The following is a 22,621-nucleotide window of genomic DNA, read 5'->3' as shown; positions in this document are numbered from 1 at the left end:
GGCGGGAACGTACTATACAACTTTCGTTTAGACCCCGTCTAATTTTGACTTAATTTTAAAAGTTATATTATTAACAGGCCGGGACAGGATTGGTCCGTTAAAAAATTCTTAGCTTCTTCATCCGATGTCCATTTTTGTCTGTCTTTTTATCATTACACTACTATTAACGAGATCTTCGATTCTCATTTAGGTTGTGTCGGCCAAAAACCGCTCGATCTAATATTCGAACTTTGGGTTGTACACTGCTAAGCCGAAAATTCGAAAAATCATAACTTCCTCATATGAAGTTAGATTTGGGTGTTCTTTTTATGGACGCTCTCGGTTTAACATATTCTACGACTTTCGTTTAGATCGCTAAGGCTAAAGGTCGCTCTATCATAAATTCACTATTTACACTTCCCGGTATCGTGCCGGTTCCGTCGCGAAACTTCGACGGGTCATAACTTCTTCGTTATAACTCGGATTTTGGCATTCTTTATATCCCCAAAATCCTTGTTTCGACCACTACAACTTTATGTAAAGATATCAGGCTTATCTCATACTTTAATTTTGATGCTTACTTTTTATTCTTTATTTATTACACATTTATAAATAAGTAATAAGCATATAAATTCACATAATTCACATAATACTCAAATATTTCATCTTTATTATCTCAAAAGGTGTTACAATAGTTCACCTAGACTGTTACATTGTCTCAAAAATGCTTAGCCCCGAAACCCGGGTGTTACAGCTTCCAAAAGGACAAAATCACCGGTCAACTGCGACTACCGAATAACAAGAAATTCCACACACGGACCCCAAATCACTGAAGTCGCTCCAACTCCTCTTGCCTCCACATAGCTGCTTTCTTGAAGACCAACCAGGACCTACTTGGTCCCAAGTTGTCTGCCAACTGTCCGAAACACCGGATACCTACCTGATCACGGAGCCAGTACACACGTACAACACTCCCACATGATCTCCGAGGGATACCTCATCTGACAATAACTGCCCTACTTATACAGCCACTCATGGCTCCTTCCACCCATTTGATCCATCTGATCTTGATAGACTGACAACCTTTCGTCACTGAATCCGACGCAAAGGTGAATGCTACTAGAATAACTATAGTCTTACATCATACTCAGTCTCCTTCCGACCTGCCATTTCCTGTTTCCAACATGTCGTGGCCTTATTACTGACAGAACCAACCCGAGACACATCATGATGGCTTAAGCTACCATTGAACCAAACCTATTCATTACCCTGGTATCCTGCATTTGATGCTCTTGGCATCCTTATGCATTTCATACTTGGGGCGTATGCAGGAATGACTGAAGCGGATGCATGCGAGTATGCAAGGTGTACTAATAGGGTATGCAGGGCATACTTGGCTGACGAGCGAAACCAAATTTTTAGGGTTTGAGCCCTAAATAATGTCATTATATGACATGAAACACTCCCACATTCAGCCTTCATTCTCCCATTCGACTCCTTGCAAACCCTAACTGTCATTTGTGAAATATTGAGCTCATTTTGGTGTTTGGTGTTCATCTTTTAAGGAAGAAAGTGATTGGAAAGCTAGTGCGAAGTTTAAAGCCTTGTGGATCTAAGTTTTCACCTTTCAAGCAACCTCCAGAAGGTATAAAGTTCTGAATTTGATGAATGCTTTATTACATCTTGCTAGTTCTTGAGTTTTTGTGCATTTTGGTCCTATAATCTTGGTATATATGTGTATGGCCTACTCTAGACCAAATGAGCTTTCATTTTAGATGTTTTTGAGTACTTGTAGTCATAAAAATGTGATATTGGTCCCTTTCTCCCATCCATGCTAGAGTTATGAAGCTTGGGTTTTGGGTAGTAAGTTAGGGTTTGGATTTTGAGCACTTCTAGTTATCTGAAGTCATAATGTTGGAAAATTTATGATTAAGGAGGTTTTAGGGACTAGATCTGAGTTTTGAACGTAAGGTCTTAATGGAATAAGCACTTAAGGAGAATAGTGGAAGGTGACCGAGTATGCTAGGCTTACCTTATGAGTACGCAAATCGTTCTAAATAGAAGGTGCGTAATTTGGAAGGCACTCTCTAGACCATGCGTACAGATGGAGTACACAGGGCGTACTCAGCCTGGTTGAGATTTGACTTTTGGTCGTTGACTTTGACCATGGACTTGACCAAGTTAGACTTAAGGGCATTTTAGTTAATTTGAATAATAGTTTGAGATTGGTTCCCTGTTATTTGTATAGATGACCTGTAGAGACAGTACTTGGAGCAGTTATCGATTCAGCTATCTTTAGAATGTTAGGTGAGTTTTCCTCACAATACTTGAGAGTCGAAGGCACCAATGCCGGAACACTAGGCTATGCATCCTAGTATAGGATGTTGCTATCATGTAGTGATTTGTTAGATCTGCACGATTATTTGTTTGCTGCAAAGTGCTTTATCTATTGCGTATGTCGATATAGTGTGGTTTGGTTGTGGTAGAACTGATCTATGTGGAAGCCAACAAACTTGGGAGTAAGTCAGACATAAGTTGTGGGTCGGAAAGGTAAGACTGAATTATGATGTGGGCTCGGGAGCAAACGGTACTTAAGTTGTGAGCCAGAAAGGCAAGCCAGACTTATGCTGTAGAACCGGGAGCAATCCAGACATGAGTTGTGGGCCAGGTGGGCAAACCAGACTCGTGCTGTGGGCTTAGGGGTAATCCAATCTGATGGTTGTGGACCTAGTATGCATGATATTATATGTTGTGTGGTGTGGTATTTTGGGGGAAACTCACTAAGATTTGGCTTACAGTTTAATTTTATGGTTTCAGATACTTCATAGGACAGGGGAAAGGCGAAGGCCTGATCGTGCACATCATCATGGATTTTTGTGAGATTATGATTTTGGGAATACTCTGATTTTTGTTTTATGACTTTTGGAAACTATGATTTTGTGATAAATGTGGATTGTTTTTTTTTTTTTTTTTTTGATTTTTGATTTTGGGGTGTTACACTTGATGTCTCTACTAATGTCGCTACTCACCTCGTCATTGCAATATGTACAAAATCAAGGATAAGATAGACATTTGAATAGAAGTCTCTACCCAAAGGCCTTTATTAGACAAGAACATGTAATAAGTCCAAATAATGATAATTATGTATAAATATTAAAAGCATTCACCTAACAAGTAGTTAACATTATTATGAACTTCAAATAGCACAAAGCAAGAAAAATCTAAGGTCCCAAGGTATCTTAAATATAAGACAATTCTAACATAAAATTCCTTAATAAAATCCTAAGCCTACATACTAGCATTCATTTATAACAATTCACATATCAACAAATATATCAAGTATGGGTATATTAGGAAACACTTTCCTTTTTGAGCTCTAGTTGATTATACGTATCACGTCTTTTCTCCTTCTTAAAAGCTTAAGTTAGGTTAGAGAACCATGTTTCCAATCTCAAAACAAGAATAAAAAAGAACAAACAATGAGACCAACTTCATGTTCCTAATCCAACTAATCTCTTGAAATTAAAATTTTCTTTTCCAAATTAATTTGAAAAATCTCTCAGTCCTCAGTTTGAGTGTAGATACACTATAAAATGCTCATGGATCCCTCAAACTAAGGCTTTGATACGAACTTGTAACATTCCAAATTTTCAACTAAAATTTCCGTTTTCAAAATATAATATAAAATGCAATTTCATAACCAAAAGCCACGTAAAAATCTATTTGTTCCACATAGTAAAATCGTAGTTTCCAAAACAGAGTATGAATATACAATAAACATACGTCTCAAGTAAGAAACCATCGATGTGAGTGTATAGTCAAGCCACGCCCTTGCCTCGATCACTAGAACAATCTGAAAACATTTTGAAAATATTTGGGTAAGCACGAAGCTCAACGAATTCCCCAACATACTACATACATCAATGTAACAGCTATGCACATTACAAAATGCATGTGGGCTTTTGCTGTCATCCCTAGCATATGTAGGCTCATTACATGACACCAGTATCACCATCATCCAAACAAAACTATAAAACCATGGTACAACACCAATATTATTATCCAAATCGACTTGTAGAATCACGAAACTACACCGATATTTCCTTCATCCAAATAGACCTATAGGCTCACAACACGACACCAGTATCATCATCATCCCAAACATAACATGTAAACATACAAGCGACAAGCAAGACCCTACTAGTGTAGTATACCATCATATCAAAGTATCACACATGCATCCTACACATAATAGATCCTATAATGACATAAGTAATAAAATAAGAAAACTCACCTCAACTAAACATAGAAAAATCACAACTACACACGTGTTCTCGTAGGAATCAGCTACACGAACCACCTAAATCATCATTAAGTGTAACTTGGTAACCCAAACGAACAAAAGGGACAATCCTAAGTCTAAAACCTTAAATTCTCTCAAGTTTGACCAAAAGTGAAACTAGTCACAATGTCGACAATCTCATGGTACCTACAACGTATTTCATACCCTATGCTTAACGTAGCACTAAGGACAAAACAGACACGTGGGATCCTACAATACACTTAGCACATTAAGGGTTTACGCTTAGCGTAAAGCACCCATATCTAAAATATTATTAAGTCCTTATTCCATTAAGCCAAAGGCTCCAACTTCTAGATCTGAAACATTTAAGTGTCGTAGTGGATAAAATTTTCAACTTTATCCAGATTAATGGCTCTAACAATCCCAATCTGAAACCCTAATTCAAAAGTGTCCCAAAATGGACAAAATCTTGTGCATGGTTCAAAAGGAGCCCATACATACATACACACACATACTTTTCTACTTTTATACGACCAGAAATCAACTTATGTCCATTATAAGTCTCTGGAGTTTCTCAAGCTAAGAATATCAAGTCAAAAGGACCAAAAGTGACCACAAACCCAACCAAAGTCTAGATCTATGCATGAATTCGAATAAAGCATAAAACTTTATGATTTACAATGCTTATAATGGGTCTAGAAGGTGGAAAATATAGCTTGAAAAGATCACACCACACACCAAAAGCTTCTTCTTCACCAAGTAACACTAAATATCCCACAAAAGCTCTTAAGAAGATGCAAGTAGGCAAGGGTTATGTTTTTAAGGATGGAGGCTGAGGATAACAATATAATCTAAATGTTAGCTTCTTTAAATTGGGTCCAAGTCCCGAGATCTAGGGTTTTGTGCAAACAACAGTACTACCTTCGACGTATCTTATTACCTACGCTAAACGTACCTTATATCCTACGCTTAACGTAGACCAAATTCTTGAAATATAACATTTTACAATAAAGGGCAAACCGAGAAACAAACGTTACAATAAATAAGAAAATTAAAATATAAATGGAGAATTTCATATATGCCCTTATTAAAAAAAACAATGTCGTATTTGCCAACTTAGTTTCTAAATATCATATTTACCCTTCATAAACAATATTTCTATATAGAAATACCTATTTTATACATATAGATATGTATTATTACATTTAAAAACAAAATTTATGTTTAAAATACATATTTATATATAAAAGCACGGTTTTATACGTATAAGTATGATTTTTACCTTTAACATCTTATATCCACATCTAATTACATATTTTAAACGTAATCATACGATTTGAAAAGCAAAGACATATATTTATACGTCAAAATAGGATTTTAAATGTAAAAATACATATTTATATACATAATAATAATAATAATAATAATACTTTTTTATTCTTTAAAATACTTAATATGAATTTATACAAATAAATATATACATAATATGAATTTATACAAATAAATATATACATAATATGTAAAAATAATATTAAAATTTGATCGTGTGTTCCACATCGGTGCAGAACGGCCCCTTATGTCTTTACATATGTTGAAGTCTTTCATCTATGCACAAAGATTCTTTTGGAGAGACAATGTTGGCTCTGTATATATCTTACATGATATTAGATTCGATGTCCTATACCTTCGTGGCACTGCACATCCATGTCTATCGTCATAGAGTCATCGACTTTGAGGGAGAGTGTTTATGTATCTTATATTAGTGCGATACGGTCCAATAAGTATCTATATATGATAGAGTCACTCCTATCTCCATAAAAACTTTTTTGGAGACACAGTTAAGCATCCATTTGTATCTCACAAAATTAGGTATTATACATATCAACATAATATACATTACGTGTAAAAAGAATGGTAGTGATTAGAAAAACAAGTATTGGCATAGTGGTAAATACTTTACCCAACACGGGGTTGTGGTTCAATTATGGTCCATGTCCTTCAGTTTTTCTTTAAATTTTTGGCAACCTTAATACATGATATAATATATTAGCATGGTTTCGGTAATAATAATGTGTCATAAGTGTCGTGGTTTAATGGCAGAGTAGTTGTCACTGTATCTGTGAGGTCTCGTGTTAAAACAAACAATCATTGTCTTTCTTTTATTTTGAGACATTGACGTTTGGTAACGCTCTAAAATTTTCAAATAGAATTTTCATTTTTAATTCTTAAAATTGTACTCATAAATCCAAATCATCACATAAATTGTAATTTATTTTCAAGACAACATCAGAGTATCCCAAAATCCTCAAATCTCTATAAGCCGACATATGTGTACAATCGAGCCTTCGCCTTCCTGAAATATACAGAACTACGTGAAACACATATCACACAACACTGTAAGCACGAAGCTTAGTGAGTTCCCCAAAATACCACATACACAAATAATAAGCCTCTCTTGGCTATGGGTTGATGTGGACCCTTTGGTCATGTGTCTCAGTGAAGACCCTCCTTTCGCACAGCTCGGGTTGGACCCACCACTCCTTACTCAATAAGGCACAAAACAACATATAGCATAAATCACAACGAAAAAGGCATAATATCACATAGCTCAGTATAAGCACATAAGACCCTCCGGTCAATAACTCAAATAAGACCCTCTGGTCACACAGTATTACCACTCATGAAATTATAGTGAGAAGACTCACATTGCAGAGTAAAGCAATGTATCCCACACTCGAGCTGCTGGTCTAGACTCCGACTACACATATCACAATCATCTCTACTTCACAATTATATAAAATGTTAAGCTAACTCCTTTACTAAATCTTAGAAAGGGTGAAAGACCATTTTACCCCTCCATGTTCTCCAAAGTCCACAACTTGACCCAACCCTAAAAGTCAACATGAGTCAACACTCAAGTCAATAGTCCATGTAGACTCAACTCACCGAGTACAGCTCAAGAACTTATCGAGTCCCTCAGAACTCAGTAAATCGCAAAAACCCAAGTCAACTCGCCGAGCTGCTAGCCAACTCGTTGAGTCCATGCAACGTCCAGAAGACTAGGAAAAACCCCAACTACTCGTCGAGGTGGCCCATCAACTTGTCGAGTTCACTCTGAATCAAAAGACGGGTAAAACCCTCTCAACTCGTCGAGTTGGATGGCCAACTCGACGAGTTCTCTAGCCATTTCTCATTTCAGTCGATTCCAGTGCTCCAAACTCCAGATCTAACCTCTTAGGATGAAGTTACCACGTAAAGTTGCTAACTTTACGATCATGCAAGGCCTCACAAGGCTATAACACTTAACTATGCTCAAAAAGGGGGGTTTAGGTCATGAAGAAGGGTCAAAGCTTCATAAAGCTTGAGACTTTATGTACATGAGGGCCTAGAGGAGTCCGTATTTGCAACTACACCCTCTGATCAAGCTCAACCCGAGAAAGGATTTCATTATTGCACCAAAATCCCCATAACTTACACAAGAAGAGATCTAAGAAATGGTAAATCAAGGTAAAGACTTTTTACCTACAAATGGATGCTACCACTATATGAATGCTGGATCTAAAGACTCCTTCTTGTTCCAAGCTCTTTCACTCTTCAAGTTCTTCAAGGAAAGCACCAAAATACACTCTCTTAGCCCAAAACTCTCTCAAAATAGGAAGTAGCTCGATTAAGGTTTTTCTCTGAGTGATAAAGTGTTGAGGGAGGCAAGGCAAAGGAGTTAAAGTCCTTTAAATAGGGTGCAAGCCCAAATAATTAGGGTTTTCTCACTCAGCTCCAACTCGTCGAGTTGGTTCCAAAACCCACGCGACCATCTCAGCTCCTACACGATGATTTGGGGCCAACCAACTCGTCGAGTAGGTCCTATATTGCGCATTAAAACTCTCAAGTTTCACATCCAAGAAATCGAGATGTTTCAATTCTCCCCCACTTGAATTAGATTTCGCCCTCGAAATTGCTCTTTAACAACACATAGATCGAAACCAATAATCCGAGAAGCACCACCGGAGAATCTCATACTCTTCCACGACCCTCCTCCCAAAACGTCCGAAACCAATAGGAACTCCTAACCCAAAGAAGGACGGACCCCTCCACCGTTGTAGTACTAGTTCTGACTCTCCGGAACCTGGAAACTATAGTGGTCTGTCTCCTCGACAGACCGCTCATGCAGAATATCATCATGTTAATCGCTCATCGGGTAACAAACCCTGATAACAAACTTCTAACTCAGATTATCTTGTTGCGAGTGACGGGAACAATTCATTGACCAATAATTGGTTGTTGATCACTCATGTCAGACATACTAATCAATCTAGATCATAACTCAAAAGGAATAGAGCGGTCACATCTCACCAAGGACCCACCATCGGTACTGCTATCAGAACCAATCTAAAAAATGAACCTCAATACTCTGTACTTAGATACTAGAATAATGATCATGCCTGATTAGAACTATCCTCTGACATCTACAATCATATGCCCAACTTCCTCTCGAATGTCCCTTCCAACACGGAGTACCGGGTCAGCTCCTGACCTAACAGTTGAATCTCCAAGGCTACTCCTTGCACACCCAAAAAACGACTTTACAGACTTCCTTCTAACAATAGCTATCTCAACCCATCATATGACACACAAATTCACGAAGTTCGCTTTACCTCAAGCGAATCCTACAACCCATCTGAAGTCGCCTCACCTCCGACTTCTGTCGTCTACCACTCACTAGTTCCATGCGCCTCGTGGTCCTTCCCAAACCAACAAACCGACCCACTCAGGTCTAAAAAACATCAGATGGAAACCATTACCACTCAAAATGAAATCCATCTAAAAATCCGGAATCTCATCCTGCCGACCAAGACACAAATGGAGCCAAACTCAACCTCGAGAGTCTGGTTCGAGAGCAGAATTGGAACCACTCATCTCCAATCTAATACTCAACTCATGGCCCATGATCTGCGAATCTATGTGTACATTACTCCACCAGTTCCTTCTGATTTGTGACAACCCCTCCCTAATTCAAGATATAACGGTTCACGACCGTCACGGAGACCCCAGTCTTGCCCCTGTTCCGGCCAGGTTCCCAAAGACTCAATTGACAAGGCTACCCAAGCCTAAGAACCCCTCTATATCACGTTTTGATTAGTAAATACTACGCCCCCTCTGTGACATCCCCAAAATCTCGGCCAGAAAAGACCGATTTTCATTTATGCTTTTAAAATATTTTCAGAGTAAATCCTTTTGATTTGAAAGAGTTGCGGAATTTGTTCCCAAAAACAAAACATGATAAAACAATGTTTACCAAAGCATTTCATAAAAGAAATGTATTTTCATTATAATCAAAACTCGGGGTGTCATGTTCCGATACAGACCAATAAGCATAAACGAATACATTACAAGTCATTCAACAAATATAAACATATACAGACTTGCAATCAAAACAACTGATGGTTCATCCATCTCATGCCCTCGCGCCACTTCCTGTAATACAATTAAAACTGAGTGGGTCAGGATTGGGAGCCTGGTGAGCATATAGGGTTTTCAACCCACAATAAATATCATATTTAATTTTCACCAACCAACAATAACCCAATTACCCATTCCCGTTATTCTCACTTTAATGTCCCTAATACAACTAATCATAAGGGACTTAGTCTAAGAATATTTCATCGGGGCGACAACACATGCTTCGGGGGTACCTCAACAATATAAGTCAAATAAGGAAACCATGAGGGGGATGGAGTGCAGCGAATGAACACCCAAGTTCATTAACACCTATAGGTGGCGAACCTGCTAATGTTTCCACAAGACTATCTAGAAAAGTATGTGGTCGTCATCTAAACTCCGCTAGATGACTAAATCAAACAACAACGAGGTCTCTCATCTGTTTATTACACACCAACAATCTACCCATGTTCTACCCAACATATTAGTAGATAAAAATATACATTTTTATACATAGTTTAAAAACCTGTATAACATGCTTTAATCAACACATAATCCACATAACAGATGAGGCACACACATACATAGCACATATCTCATAGAGAATAAATCATATCTATGAGATAGAAGAGAGTGAATACACATTCACACATTTAACACATAACACGTATTTTATAGAAAATACTTAATATTTATGTGTTAGAAGAAGGTAACTACTCACTCACACTTATAAACAACACTATACTTAATACACTCGAACCAAACTTGTATTATTATCGTGTTTATGAAAGTTAGTATACACTCACTTGATCAGAAGATGATCGGACAGTGCTACGACTTGCAGAAGTAGTAATCCTCAGCAGATCTGGAAGATCTCCTCGAAAATCGAACTTCTCGCGGGCAGAGCTTCGACTTGGAAACCGCACTTCTCGGGATTTTCGGGATCTCGGGACTTGCCTCGGGGCTCGGGAATAATACCGGGGCTTCGGGATATAATCGGCACGCAAAACGAGGCAAAGGACTAGAGAGAAGGAAGAATTTTTGAATGAGAAATGAGCTGCCTTCGAATCCCCTTTTATAATGTTGGACCCTCGCACGAACGCGGGGCGTACGCCTGTACGCAGGGCGTACAGGGCTCCGAAATCGTCACTGCATACGTCATCCAAAATGTCGACAATCTTCGGAGTACGCGGGGCGTTTTTGCGTACGCGGGGCGTACGTCGGATCGGTCCGGTGACTGGGCTTCGGATAAGGCCGGATTAAAAGATTAAAAATAAATAAAATTTATTTAATAAACTTCGGAAATTCATATCTTCTTCATACGAACTCCGTTTTCGACGTTCTTTATATCCACGTGAAGGTGAGACTACGCTCTACAACTTTGGTTTAGACTCCGTCGGCTAATTTTGACTTTATTTTTATTATTTATTTTTAATAGGCCGCGACAGAAAAACTTCGTTATAAATTCATAACTTCTTCATTTGACGTCCGTTGTCGCCTAACTTTTTATCGCTTCGACACCAACAATGAGATCTTCGATTCTCATTTAGATTGCTTCGGCTAAAAACCCCTCGATCTCAAATCGAGTAAAACAGGCTGCATACTGCTGAGCCGAAACTTCGATAAATCATAACTTCCTCATACGAAGTCAGATTTGGGCGTTCTATATATATTCGGAAACCTCGTTTCAACTGCTACAACATAAATCAAAGTTATTAAGTTTATTTTACACTTAAATTTTGACGCTTATTTTTATTCTTAATTAATCAAACCACATAATTAAGCAATTAAGCAAAAAACACATAATACTCAAATAATACAATCTTATTACTTCAAAATGGGTTACAAAGGTTAACCTAGACTATTACATTGCTAAAAGTGGCAAGCCCGGAAACACAGGCGTTACAATTCTCTCCACCTTAGAATGATTCCGTCCCCGGAATCACACATCAACAAAAAAATGCGGATAGCGACTCAACATGTCACTCTCCGTCTCCCAGGTGAGATTCGGCCCATTCGTGTGTTTCCATCGGACAAGCACTAACCCAACCATTCTACGTCGCAATTTCTTAGTCTTTCGGTCAACAATTGCCTCTGGTTCTTCAATCAACCTTTTGTTCTCATTAATTCTCAATTCAGAAATTGGAATTATATCGGGAACTTCTCCCGTGAACTTCCTCAAATAACACACATGAAAAGTGTTGTGAATTCCATTCAGTTCTTCGGGTAATTCGAGCTTGTAAGCTTGGTTCCCAATCCTCTGAAGAACTTTAAACGGTCCAATAAAGCTTGGACTCAACTTTCCCCTTTTACCAAATCTTATAAGTCCCTTCCACGGCGAGACTTTAAGCAAAACCGAATCTCCAATCTCAAAAGTCATCGGTCTTCGCTTTTTGTCAGCATAGCTCTTTTGACGATCTTGAGCTGCTAACATTCTTTCCCTAATTATTTTCAACTTTTCAGCAGTTTGATGAACCATCTCTGGTCCCATAAACTGCTTTTCCCCAGCCTCAAGCCAACAAGATGGCGTACGACACTTCTGTCCATACAAAGTTTGATAAGGTGCCATCTTAATGCTCGAGTGAAAACTATTATTATAGGAAAATTCTACCAAAGGTAAATGTTCATCCCAATTACCTAGGAATTCCAAGGTACATGCTCTCAGCATATCTTCAAGTGTTTGTATTGTTCTTTCACTCTGACCATCAGTCTGCGGATGGTAAGCTGTGCTTAAACATAACTTGGTACCCATTTCCTCTTGTAGACATTTCCAAAACCTTGAGGTGAAACGGCTATCACGATCCGATACAATCGTTAACGGAACACCATGAAGCCTCACAATTTCCTTCACATAAGAATTCGCAAGCTTTTCCATAGACCATTTCTCCTTGGCCGCTATGAAATGCGCACTCTTAGTGAATCGATCTACGACCACCCAAATCATGTCGTGACCATTCTTTGTTCTGGGCAGTTTAGTGACAAAATCCATAGCAATGTCTTCCCACTTACCCATAGGCACAGGCAATGGTTCTAAACTCCCGTAAGTTTTCTGATGTTGTGTCTTGACTCTCGCACAAGTCACACACTCGGCCACATACTTTGCAACATCAAGCTTCATCGTCGGCCACTAGTAGTAGGGTTTCAGGTCCCTATACATTTTAGTGCTACCAGGATGAATTGAGTACATGGTTTTGTGAGCTTCTTCCATCAGAAGATCCCTAATTCCTCCTGACTTAGGTACCCAAATACGATCTTGGAATACCTTCAGTCCATGACCGTTTGTACCAAACACCAACGTTTTACCCAAACGTTCCTCCTTTCGGTCATTTTTCTCAGAAGCTTCCTCTTGAGCTTTCTTTATACTTTCCACAATGGTCGAGAAAACTTCAATTCTCAACGCTCTTGGCCTCTTCCTTTCAAGATTGACTTTCCGACTGAGAGCATCAACAACAACATTAGCTTTACCGGGGTGGTAAAGTATCTCGCAGTCATAGTCCTTAAGTAATTCTAGCCAGCGTCGTTGCCTCATATTCAATTCCTTCTGATTAAAGAGATATTAGAGACTCTTATGATCAGTAAAAAGTTTGCACTTCGTGCCATAGAGGTAATGCCTCCATATTTTCAGAGCGAAAACTACCGCTGCCAACTCCAAATCATGAGTCGGGTAATTCTTTTCATGCTCTTTCAGCTGTCGAGACGCATATGCTATCACCTTTTCTCTTTGGGTCAAAACACAACCCAACCCAACACCAGACGCATCGCTATAAATAGCGAAGTCTTCAACTCCATCGGGTAGAGAAAGTATCGGTGCCTCGCATAGCTTCTTCTTTAACTTCTCGAATGCTTCTCTATGCTTATCACTCCAAGCATAAGTAGCTCCTTTGTGGGTCAAAGCTGTTAATGGAGTAGCAATCGAAGAAAAGCCTTGGATAAACCTGCGGTAATATCCGGCTAATCCCAAAAAGCTTCGAATCTCCGTGGGACTTTTCGGTTGTTCCAATTTCGTCACAGCTTCGATCTTCGCTGGATCAACCATTATCCCTTCTTGGTTGACCACGTGACCCAAGAATTGGACTTCACGAATCCAAAAATCACATTTGGAGAACTTTGCATAAAGCTTCTCCTTCTTTAAAACTTCTAACACTTCTCGCAAGTGTCTGCCATGCTCCTCCTGGCTTTTCGAGTAAATCAGAATATCGTCTATGAACACTATCACGGATTTATCAAGGAAAGGATTACAAACCCTATTCATCAAATCCATGAACGCTGCAGGAGCATTGGTTAGTCCAAACGACATAACCAAGAACTCGTAGTGTCCATATCTAGTTCTGAATGCAGTCTTCTCGATATCTTGCTCTCTTACTTTTAGCTGATGATATCCTGACCTCAGATCGATCTTCGAGAAATAGCTCGAACCTTGCAACTGATCAAATAGGTCATCAATCCTCGGCAACGGATATCTATTCTTTATTGTTGCCTTGTTCAGATCTCTGTAATCGATGCACATTCTCATACTTCCATCTTTCTTCTTTACAAATAACACCGGAGCTCCCCAGGGCGATGAACTAGGTCTAATGAAACCTTTGTCCAATAACTCCTGAAGTTGCATCATCAGCTCCTTCATCTCCGTCGGTGCTAATCGATAAGGTGCTTTTGCTATTGGCGTGGTTCCTGGTAACAAGTCTATTCTGAACTCCACTTGTCTATCAGGTGGTAATCCAGGAAGATCCTCGGGGAATACTTCCGGAAAATCACACACCACTGGAATGCTCTGCATCACCTTCTTTTCTTTCTTAGCATCAATCACAAACGCTAAATATGATGTACATCCCTTGGTCAAACACTTTCTGGCTTTCATTAGAGAAATGATCCCAGAATTCACTCGCCGTTTGTCCCCATACACCATAAACGAATCTTTTCCAGGCGGGTTTACTTTAACTATCTTCTTCTTGCATAAAATTTCGGCATCATTGGCGCTAAGCCAATCCATTCCCAAGACGATGTCGAAACCATTAAGTTCGATAGGCAATAACGCCTCGTGAAACTTATTCCCATTAAGGTCGATTAAGATGTCTTTCATACGATGGCTAACGGGTACAAACTTGCCACTAGCTACTTCGACTAATAAAGCATTATCTAGTCTATCAACAGGTAAAGCTAGCTTTCTACCAAACTCATGCGAAATAAAGGAGTAGTTGGCTCCAGAATCAAACAATATATGAGTAGGTAATTCGTTTACGAGAAAGGTACCTGAAGCGACATCAGCTTCATCCTTCGTAGCCTCAAGTGTCATCTGGAAGGCTCTCGCCTTCGGCTTTGGTGGAATGTTGGGCTTCGCTGCCTCCTTCTTCTTCGGACAGTCTTTCAAAATATGCCCCTCTTCATTGCAACCAAAACACATCCTTTTGTTGTTCGGACATTCATTGGCAAAATGTCCAACCTTCCCACACTTGTAGCAGGTCACATCCTCGCTACATTTCCCAAAGTGCTTTTTCTTACACTTATCACACCACTTCGCTTCGCCTCCTTTTCCTACAAAATTTTTCGAATCAGATTTCGAAAATTTGCTCTTCTTACTGGAACCAGATGTTCCCTCAAACTTTCTTTTCTCACCAACCTCAACCTTGACGGTGGTTCTTCCCTTAATCATGTTCTCAACAGACTTGGCAGCCCAGATAGATGCCTCTAGAGTAAGTGCCTGACGTACTGGCACCTCGTACTCCCATAGGAGTCCCTTTGCATACCGGTCCACCTTCGTCAGCTCGTCTGGAACGATATGCAAGGCAAACTCCATCTTATAGGTGAAGTTATTGGTGTATTCATCAATTGACATGCTACCCTTCGTCAATGTCAAAAACTTATTCTCCAACTCCAACAGATTTTGAGCTGAGCAGAACTTGCGCTTGAACTGCACCAAGAACTCTGCCCATGATAATTGCAGTGGCTCATTAGGGCTTAAGGTCTTCCCTAGAGTGTTCCACCATCGAACGGCTCCACCTCGGAATTGACGCACGGCATAGATAGTATGCAACTTGCCTCTGCAGCCACAAGTCATGAAGGCTAGCTCCATTTCGGAGATCCAATCCATAACCCCAATCGGATCCTCCTTTCCATTGAAGGTCGATGGTTTGCAAGTCAAAAAGTCCTTGTACTTGAATCCCATTCCATCATTCCTTCCTTCACGGTTATCTTGCCTAACTATCGGTGGGTTGGCTGGACCAACAGACCCACTGAAGTTTCCACCTTCCGAGTGCCCTTCATTTAATTCAGGCTCTTCCACACGAATCGACAGTTCTTAACGATTCTGTTGAAGCAACCGTCTAGTTTCATCCATCTGACGATCCAACATCGTCTGAATCATCAATTGCACACCAGCCAAGGTTATTGGCTCAGGTGCTGCTGCTACGACAGGTACTTGCTCAATCACGGGTGGTTGATTCCTGTTTTCTTCAGCATTTCCAAGTCCACTTCTTGTTCTCACCATTTTGATCTACACACCGAATAAGGTGAAATTAGATCCTCAATCATGATAGATAATCAAATCATCCTTATCACTTCGAAACGTTTGCATGCTAGTTCTAATATCGTAGACGCACGCTTAGAATCCTACACACATAAGGTTTCTAGATCCGGTCGGCAACAGACCATAGATCTGAACAAATAATATCATATATGGCAACATATAACATTTAGCACATAAAGCATTTTAGGCAACATTCCTAAAATAAACTAGTGCTCGTGTCTAAATCACAACAGACACACATCTCAAAATTTCACTTAGCATTCTAAGTTTAAGTCTAGAAATCCTACAAATTCCTAGTTCGCTTAAACTAATGCTATGATACCAACTGTGACATCCCCAAAATCTCGGCCAGAAAAGACCGATTTTCATTTATGCTTTTAAAATATTTTCAGAGTAAATCCTTTTGATTTGAAAGAGTTGCGGAATTTGTTCCCAAAAACAAAACATGATAAAACAATGTTTACCAAAGCATTTCATAAAAGAAATGTATTTTCATTATAATCAAAACTCGGGGTGTCATGTTCCGATACAGACCAATAAGCATAAACGAATACATTACAAGTCATTCAACAAATATAAACATATACAGACTTGCAATCAAAACAACTGATGGTTCATCCATCTCATGCCCTCGCGCCACTTCCTGTAATACAATTAAAACTGAGTGGGTCAGGATTGGGAGCCTGGTGAGCATATAGGGTTTTCAACCCACAATAAATATCATATTTAATTTTCACCAACCAACAATAACCCAATTACCCATTCCCGTTATTCTCACTTTAATGTCCCTAATACAACTAATAAGAAGGGACTTAGTCTAAGAATATTTCATCGGGGCGACAACACATGCTTCGGGGGTACCTCAGCAATATAAGTCAAATAAGGCAACCATGAGGGGGATGGAGTGCAGCGAATGAACACCCAAGTTCATTAACACCTACAGGTGGCGAACCTGCTAATGTTTCCACAAGCCTATCTAGAAAAGTATATGGTCGTCATCTAAACTCCGCTAGATGACTAAATCAAACAACAACGAGGTCTCTCATCTGTTTATTACACACCAACTATCTACCCATGTTCTACCCAACATATTAGTAGATAAAAATATACATTTTTATACATAGTTTAAAAACCTGTATAGCATGCTTTAATCAACACATAATCCACATAACAGATGAGGCACACACATACATAGCACATATCTCATAGAGAATAAATCATATCTATGAGATAGAAGAGAGTGAATACACATTCACACATTTAAACAACAATATACTATACACATAGCACGTATTTTATAGAAAATACTTAATATTTATGTGTTAGAAGAAGGTAACTACTCACTCACACTTATAAACAACAATATACTTAATACACTCGAACCAAACATGTATTATTATCGTGTTTATGAAAGTTAGTATACACTCACTTGATCAGAAGATGATCGGACAGTGCTACGACTTGCAGAAGTAGTAATCCTCAGCAGATCTGGAAGATCTCCTCGAAAATCGAACTTCTCGCGGGCAGAGCTTCGACTCGGAAACCGCACTTCTCGGGATTTTCGGGATCTCGGGACTTGCCTCGGGGCTCGGGAATAATACCGGGGCTTCGGGATATAATCGACACGCAAAACGAGGCAAAGGACTGGAGAGAAGGAAGAATTTTTGAATGAGAAATGAGCTGCCTTCGGATCCCCTTTTATAGTGCTGGACCCCCGCACGAACGCGGGGCGTATGCCTGTACGCAGGGCGTACAGGGCTCCGAAATCGTCACTGCATGCGCCATCCGAAATGTCGACAATCTTCGGAGTACGCGGGGCGTACGTCGGATCGGTCCGGTGACTGGGCTTCGGATAAGGCCGGATTAAAAGATTAAAAATAAATAAAATTTATTTAATAAACTTCGGAAATTCATATCTTCTTCATACGAACTCCGTTTTCGACGTTCTTTATATCCACGTGAAGGTGAGACTACGCTCTACAACTTTCGTTTAGACTCCGTCGGCTAATTTTGACTTTATTTTTATTATTTATTTTTAATAGGCCGCGACAGAAAAACTTCGTTATAAATTCATAACTTCTTCATTTGACGTCCGTTGTCGCCTAACTTTTTATCGCTTCGACACCAACAATGAGATCTTCGATTCTCATTTAGATTGCTTCGGCTAAAAACCCCTCGATCTCAAATCGAGTAAAACAGGCTGCATACTGCTGAGCCGAAACTTCGATAAATCATAACTTCCTCATACGAAGTCAGATTTGGGCGTTCTATATATATTCGGAAACCTCGTTTCAACTGCTACAACATAAATCAAAGTTATTAAGTTTATTTTACACTTAAATTTTGACGCTTATTTTTATTCTTAATTAATCAAACCACATAATTAAGCAATTAAGCAAAAAACACATAATACTCAAATAATACAATCTTATTACTTCAAAATGGGTTACAAAGGTTAACCTAGACTATTACATTGCTAAAAGTGGCAAGCTCGGAAACACAGGCGTTACAATTCTCTCCACCTTAGAATGATTTCGTCCCCGGAATCACACATCAACAAACAAATGCGGATAGCGACTCAACATGTCACTCTCCGTCTCCCATGTGAGATTCGGCCCATTCGTGTGTTTCCATCGGACAAGCACTAACCCAACCATTCTGCGTCGCAATTTCTTAGTCTTTCGGTCAACAATTGCCTCTGGTTCTTCAATCAACCTTTTGTTCTCATTAATTCTCAATTCAGAAATTGGAATTATATCGGGAACTTCTCCCGTGAACTTCCTCAAATAACACACATGAAAAGTGTTGTGAATTCCATTCAGTTCTTCGGGTAATTCGAGCTTGTAATCTTGGTTCCCAATCCTCTGAAGAACTTTAAACGGTCCAATAAACCTTGGACTCAACTTTCCCCTTTTACCAAATCTTATAAGTCCCTTCCACGGCGAGACTTTAAGCAAAACCGAATCTCCAATCTCAAAAGTCATCGGTCTTCGCTTTTTGTCAGCATAGCTCTTATGACGATCTTGAGCTGCTAACATTCTTTCCCTAATTATTTTCAACTTTTCAGCAGTTTGATGAACCATCTCTGGTCCCATAAACTGCTTTTCCCCAGCCTCAATCCAACAAGACGGCGTACGACACTTCTGTCCATACAAAGCTTGATAAGGTGCCATCTTAATGCTCGAGTGAAAACTATTATTATAGGAAAATTCTACCAAAGGTAAATGTTCATCCCAATTACCTAGGAATTCCAAGGTACATGCTCTCAGCATATCTTCAAGTGTTTGTATTGTTCTTTCACTCTGACCATCAGTCTGCGGATGGTAAGCTGTGCTTAAACATAACTTGGTACCCATTTCCTCTTGTAGACATTTCCAAAACCTTGAGGTGAAACGGCTATCACGATCCGATACAATCGTTAACGGAACACCATGAAGCCTCACAATTTCCTTCACATAAGAATTCGCAAGCTTTTCCATAGACCATTTCTCCTTGGCCGCTATGAAATGCGCACTCTTAGTGAATCGATCTACGACCACCCAAATCATGTCGTGACCATTCTTTGTTCTGGGCAGTTTAGTGACAAAATCCATAGCAATGTCTTCCCACTTACCCATAGGCACAGGCAATGGTTCTAAACTCCCGTAAGGTTTCTGATGTTGTGTCTTGACTCTCGCACAAGTCACACACTCGGCCACATACTTTGCAACATCAAGCTTCATCGTCGGCCACCAGTAGTAGGGTTTCAGGTCCCTATACATTTTAGTGCTACCAGGATGAATTGAGTACATGGTTTTGTGAGCTTCTTCCATCAGAAGATCCCTAATTCCTCCTGACTTAGGTACCCAAATACGATCTTGGAATACCTTCAGTCCATGACCGTTTGTACCAAACACCAACGTTTTACCCAAACGTTCCTCCTTTCGGTCATTTTTCTCAGAAGCTTCCTCTTGAGCTTTCTTTATACTTTCCACAATGGTCGAGAAAACTTCAATTCTCAACGCTCTTGGCCTCTTCCTTTCAAGATTGACTTTCCGACTGAGAGCATCAACAACAACATTAGCTTTACCGGGGTGGTAAAGTATCTCGCAGTCATAGTCCTTAAGTAATTCTAGCCAGCGTCGTTGCCTCATATTCAATTCCTTCTGATTAAAGAGATATTAGAGACTCTTATGATCAGTAAAAAGTTTGCACTTCGTGCCATAGAGGTAATGCCTCCATATTTTCAGAGCGAAAACTACCGCTGCCAACTCCAAATCATGAGTCGGGTAATTCTTTTCATGCTCTTTCAGCTGTCGAGACGCATATGCTATCACCTTTTCTCTTTGGGTCAAAACACAACCCAACCCAACACCAGACGCATCGCTATAAATAGCGAAGTCTTCAACTCCATCGGGTAGAGAAAGTATCGGTGCCTCGCATAGCTTCTTCTTTAACTTCTCGAATGCTTCTCTATGCTTATCACTCCAAGCATAAGTAGCTCCTTTGTGGGTCAAAGCTGTTAATGGAGTAGCAATCGAAGAAAAGCCTTGGATAAACCTGCGGTAATATCCGGCTAATCCCAAAAAGCTTCGAATCTCCGTGGGACTTTTTGGTTGTTCCAATTTCGTCACAGCTTCGATCTTCGCTGGATCAACCATTATCCCTTCTTGGTTGACCACGTGACCCAAGAATTGGACTTCACGAATCCAAAAATCACATTTGGAGAACTTTGCATAAAGCTTCTCCTTCTTTAAAACTTCTAACACTTCTCGCAAGTGTCTGCCATGCTCCTCCTGGCTTTTCGAGTAAATCAGAATATCGTCTATGAACACTATCACGGATTTATCAAGGAAAGGATTACAAACCCTATTCATCAAATCCATGAACGCTGCAGGAGCATTGGTTAGTCCAAACGACATAACCAAGAACTCGTAGTGTCCATATCTAGTTCTGAATGCAGTCTTCTCGATATCTTGCTCTCTTACTTTTAGCTGATGATATCCTGACCTCAGATCGATCTTCGAGAAATAGCTCGAACCTTGCAACTGATCAAATAGGTCATCAATCCTCGGCAACGGATATCTATTCTTTATTGTTGCCTTGTTCAGATCTCTGTAATCGATGCACATTCTCATACTTCCATCTTTCTTCTTTACAAATAACACCGGAGCTCCCCAGGGCGATGAACTAGGTCTAATGAAACCTTTGTCCAATAACTCCTGAAGTTGCATCATCAGCTCCTTCATCTCCGTCGGTGCTAATCGATAAGGTGCTTTTGCTATTGGCGTGGTTCCTGGTAACAAGTCTATTCTGAACTCCACTTGTCTATCAGGTGGTAATCCAGGAAGATCCTCGGGGAATACTTCCGGAAAATCACACACCACTGGAATGCTCTGCATCACCTTCTTTTCTTTCTTAGCATCAATCACAAACGCTAAATATGATGTACATCCCTTGGTCAAACACTTTCTGGCTTTCATTAGAGAAATGATCCCAGAATTCACTCGCCGTTTGTCCCCATACACCATAAACGAATCTTTTCCAGGCGGGTTTACTTTAACTATCTTCTTCTTGCATAAAATTTCGGCATCATTGGCGCTAAGCCAATCCATTCCCAAGACGATGTCGAAACCATTAAGTTCGATAGGCAATAACGCCTCGTGAAACTTATTCCCATTAAGGTCGATTAAGATGTCTTTCATACGATGGCTAACGGGTACAAACTTGCCACTAGCTACTTCGACTAATAAAGCATTATCTAGTCTATCAACAGGTAAAGCTAGCTTTCTACCAAACTCATGCGAAATAAAGGAGTAGTTGGCTCCAGAATCAAACAATATATGAGTAGGTAATTCGTTTACGAGAAAGGTACCTGAAGCGACATCAGCTTCATCCTTCGTAGCCTCAAGTGTCATCTGGAAGGCTCTCGCCTTCGGCTTTGGTGGAATGTTGGGCTTCGCTGCCTCCTTCTTCTTCGGACAGTCTTTCAAAATATGCCCCTCTTCATTGCAACCAAAACACATCCTTTTGTTGTTCGGACATTCATTGGCAAAATGTCCAACCTTCCCACACTTGTAGCAGGTCACATCCTCGCTACATTTCCCAAAGTGCTTTTTCTTACACTTATCACACCACTTCGCTTCGCCTCCTTTTCCTACAAAATTTTTCGAATCAGATTTCGAAAATTTGCTCTTCTTACTGGAACCAGATGTTCCCTCAAACTTTCTTTTCTCACCAACCTCAACCTTGACGGTGGTTCTTCCCTTAATCATGTTCTCAACAGACTTGGCAGCCCAGATAGATGCCTCTAGAGTAAGTGCCTGACGTACTGGCACCTCGTACTCCCATAGGAGTCCCTTTGCATACCGGTCCACCTTCGTCAGCTCGTCTGGAACGAT

Source organism: Lactuca sativa, chromosome 9, assembly GCF_002870075.4.
Source record: "Lactuca sativa cultivar Salinas chromosome 9, Lsat_Salinas_v11, whole genome shotgun sequence".
Taxonomy (NCBI): Eukaryota; Viridiplantae; Streptophyta; class Magnoliopsida; order Asterales; family Asteraceae; genus Lactuca; species Lactuca sativa.
This window is presented reverse-complemented; position numbering follows the sequence as displayed.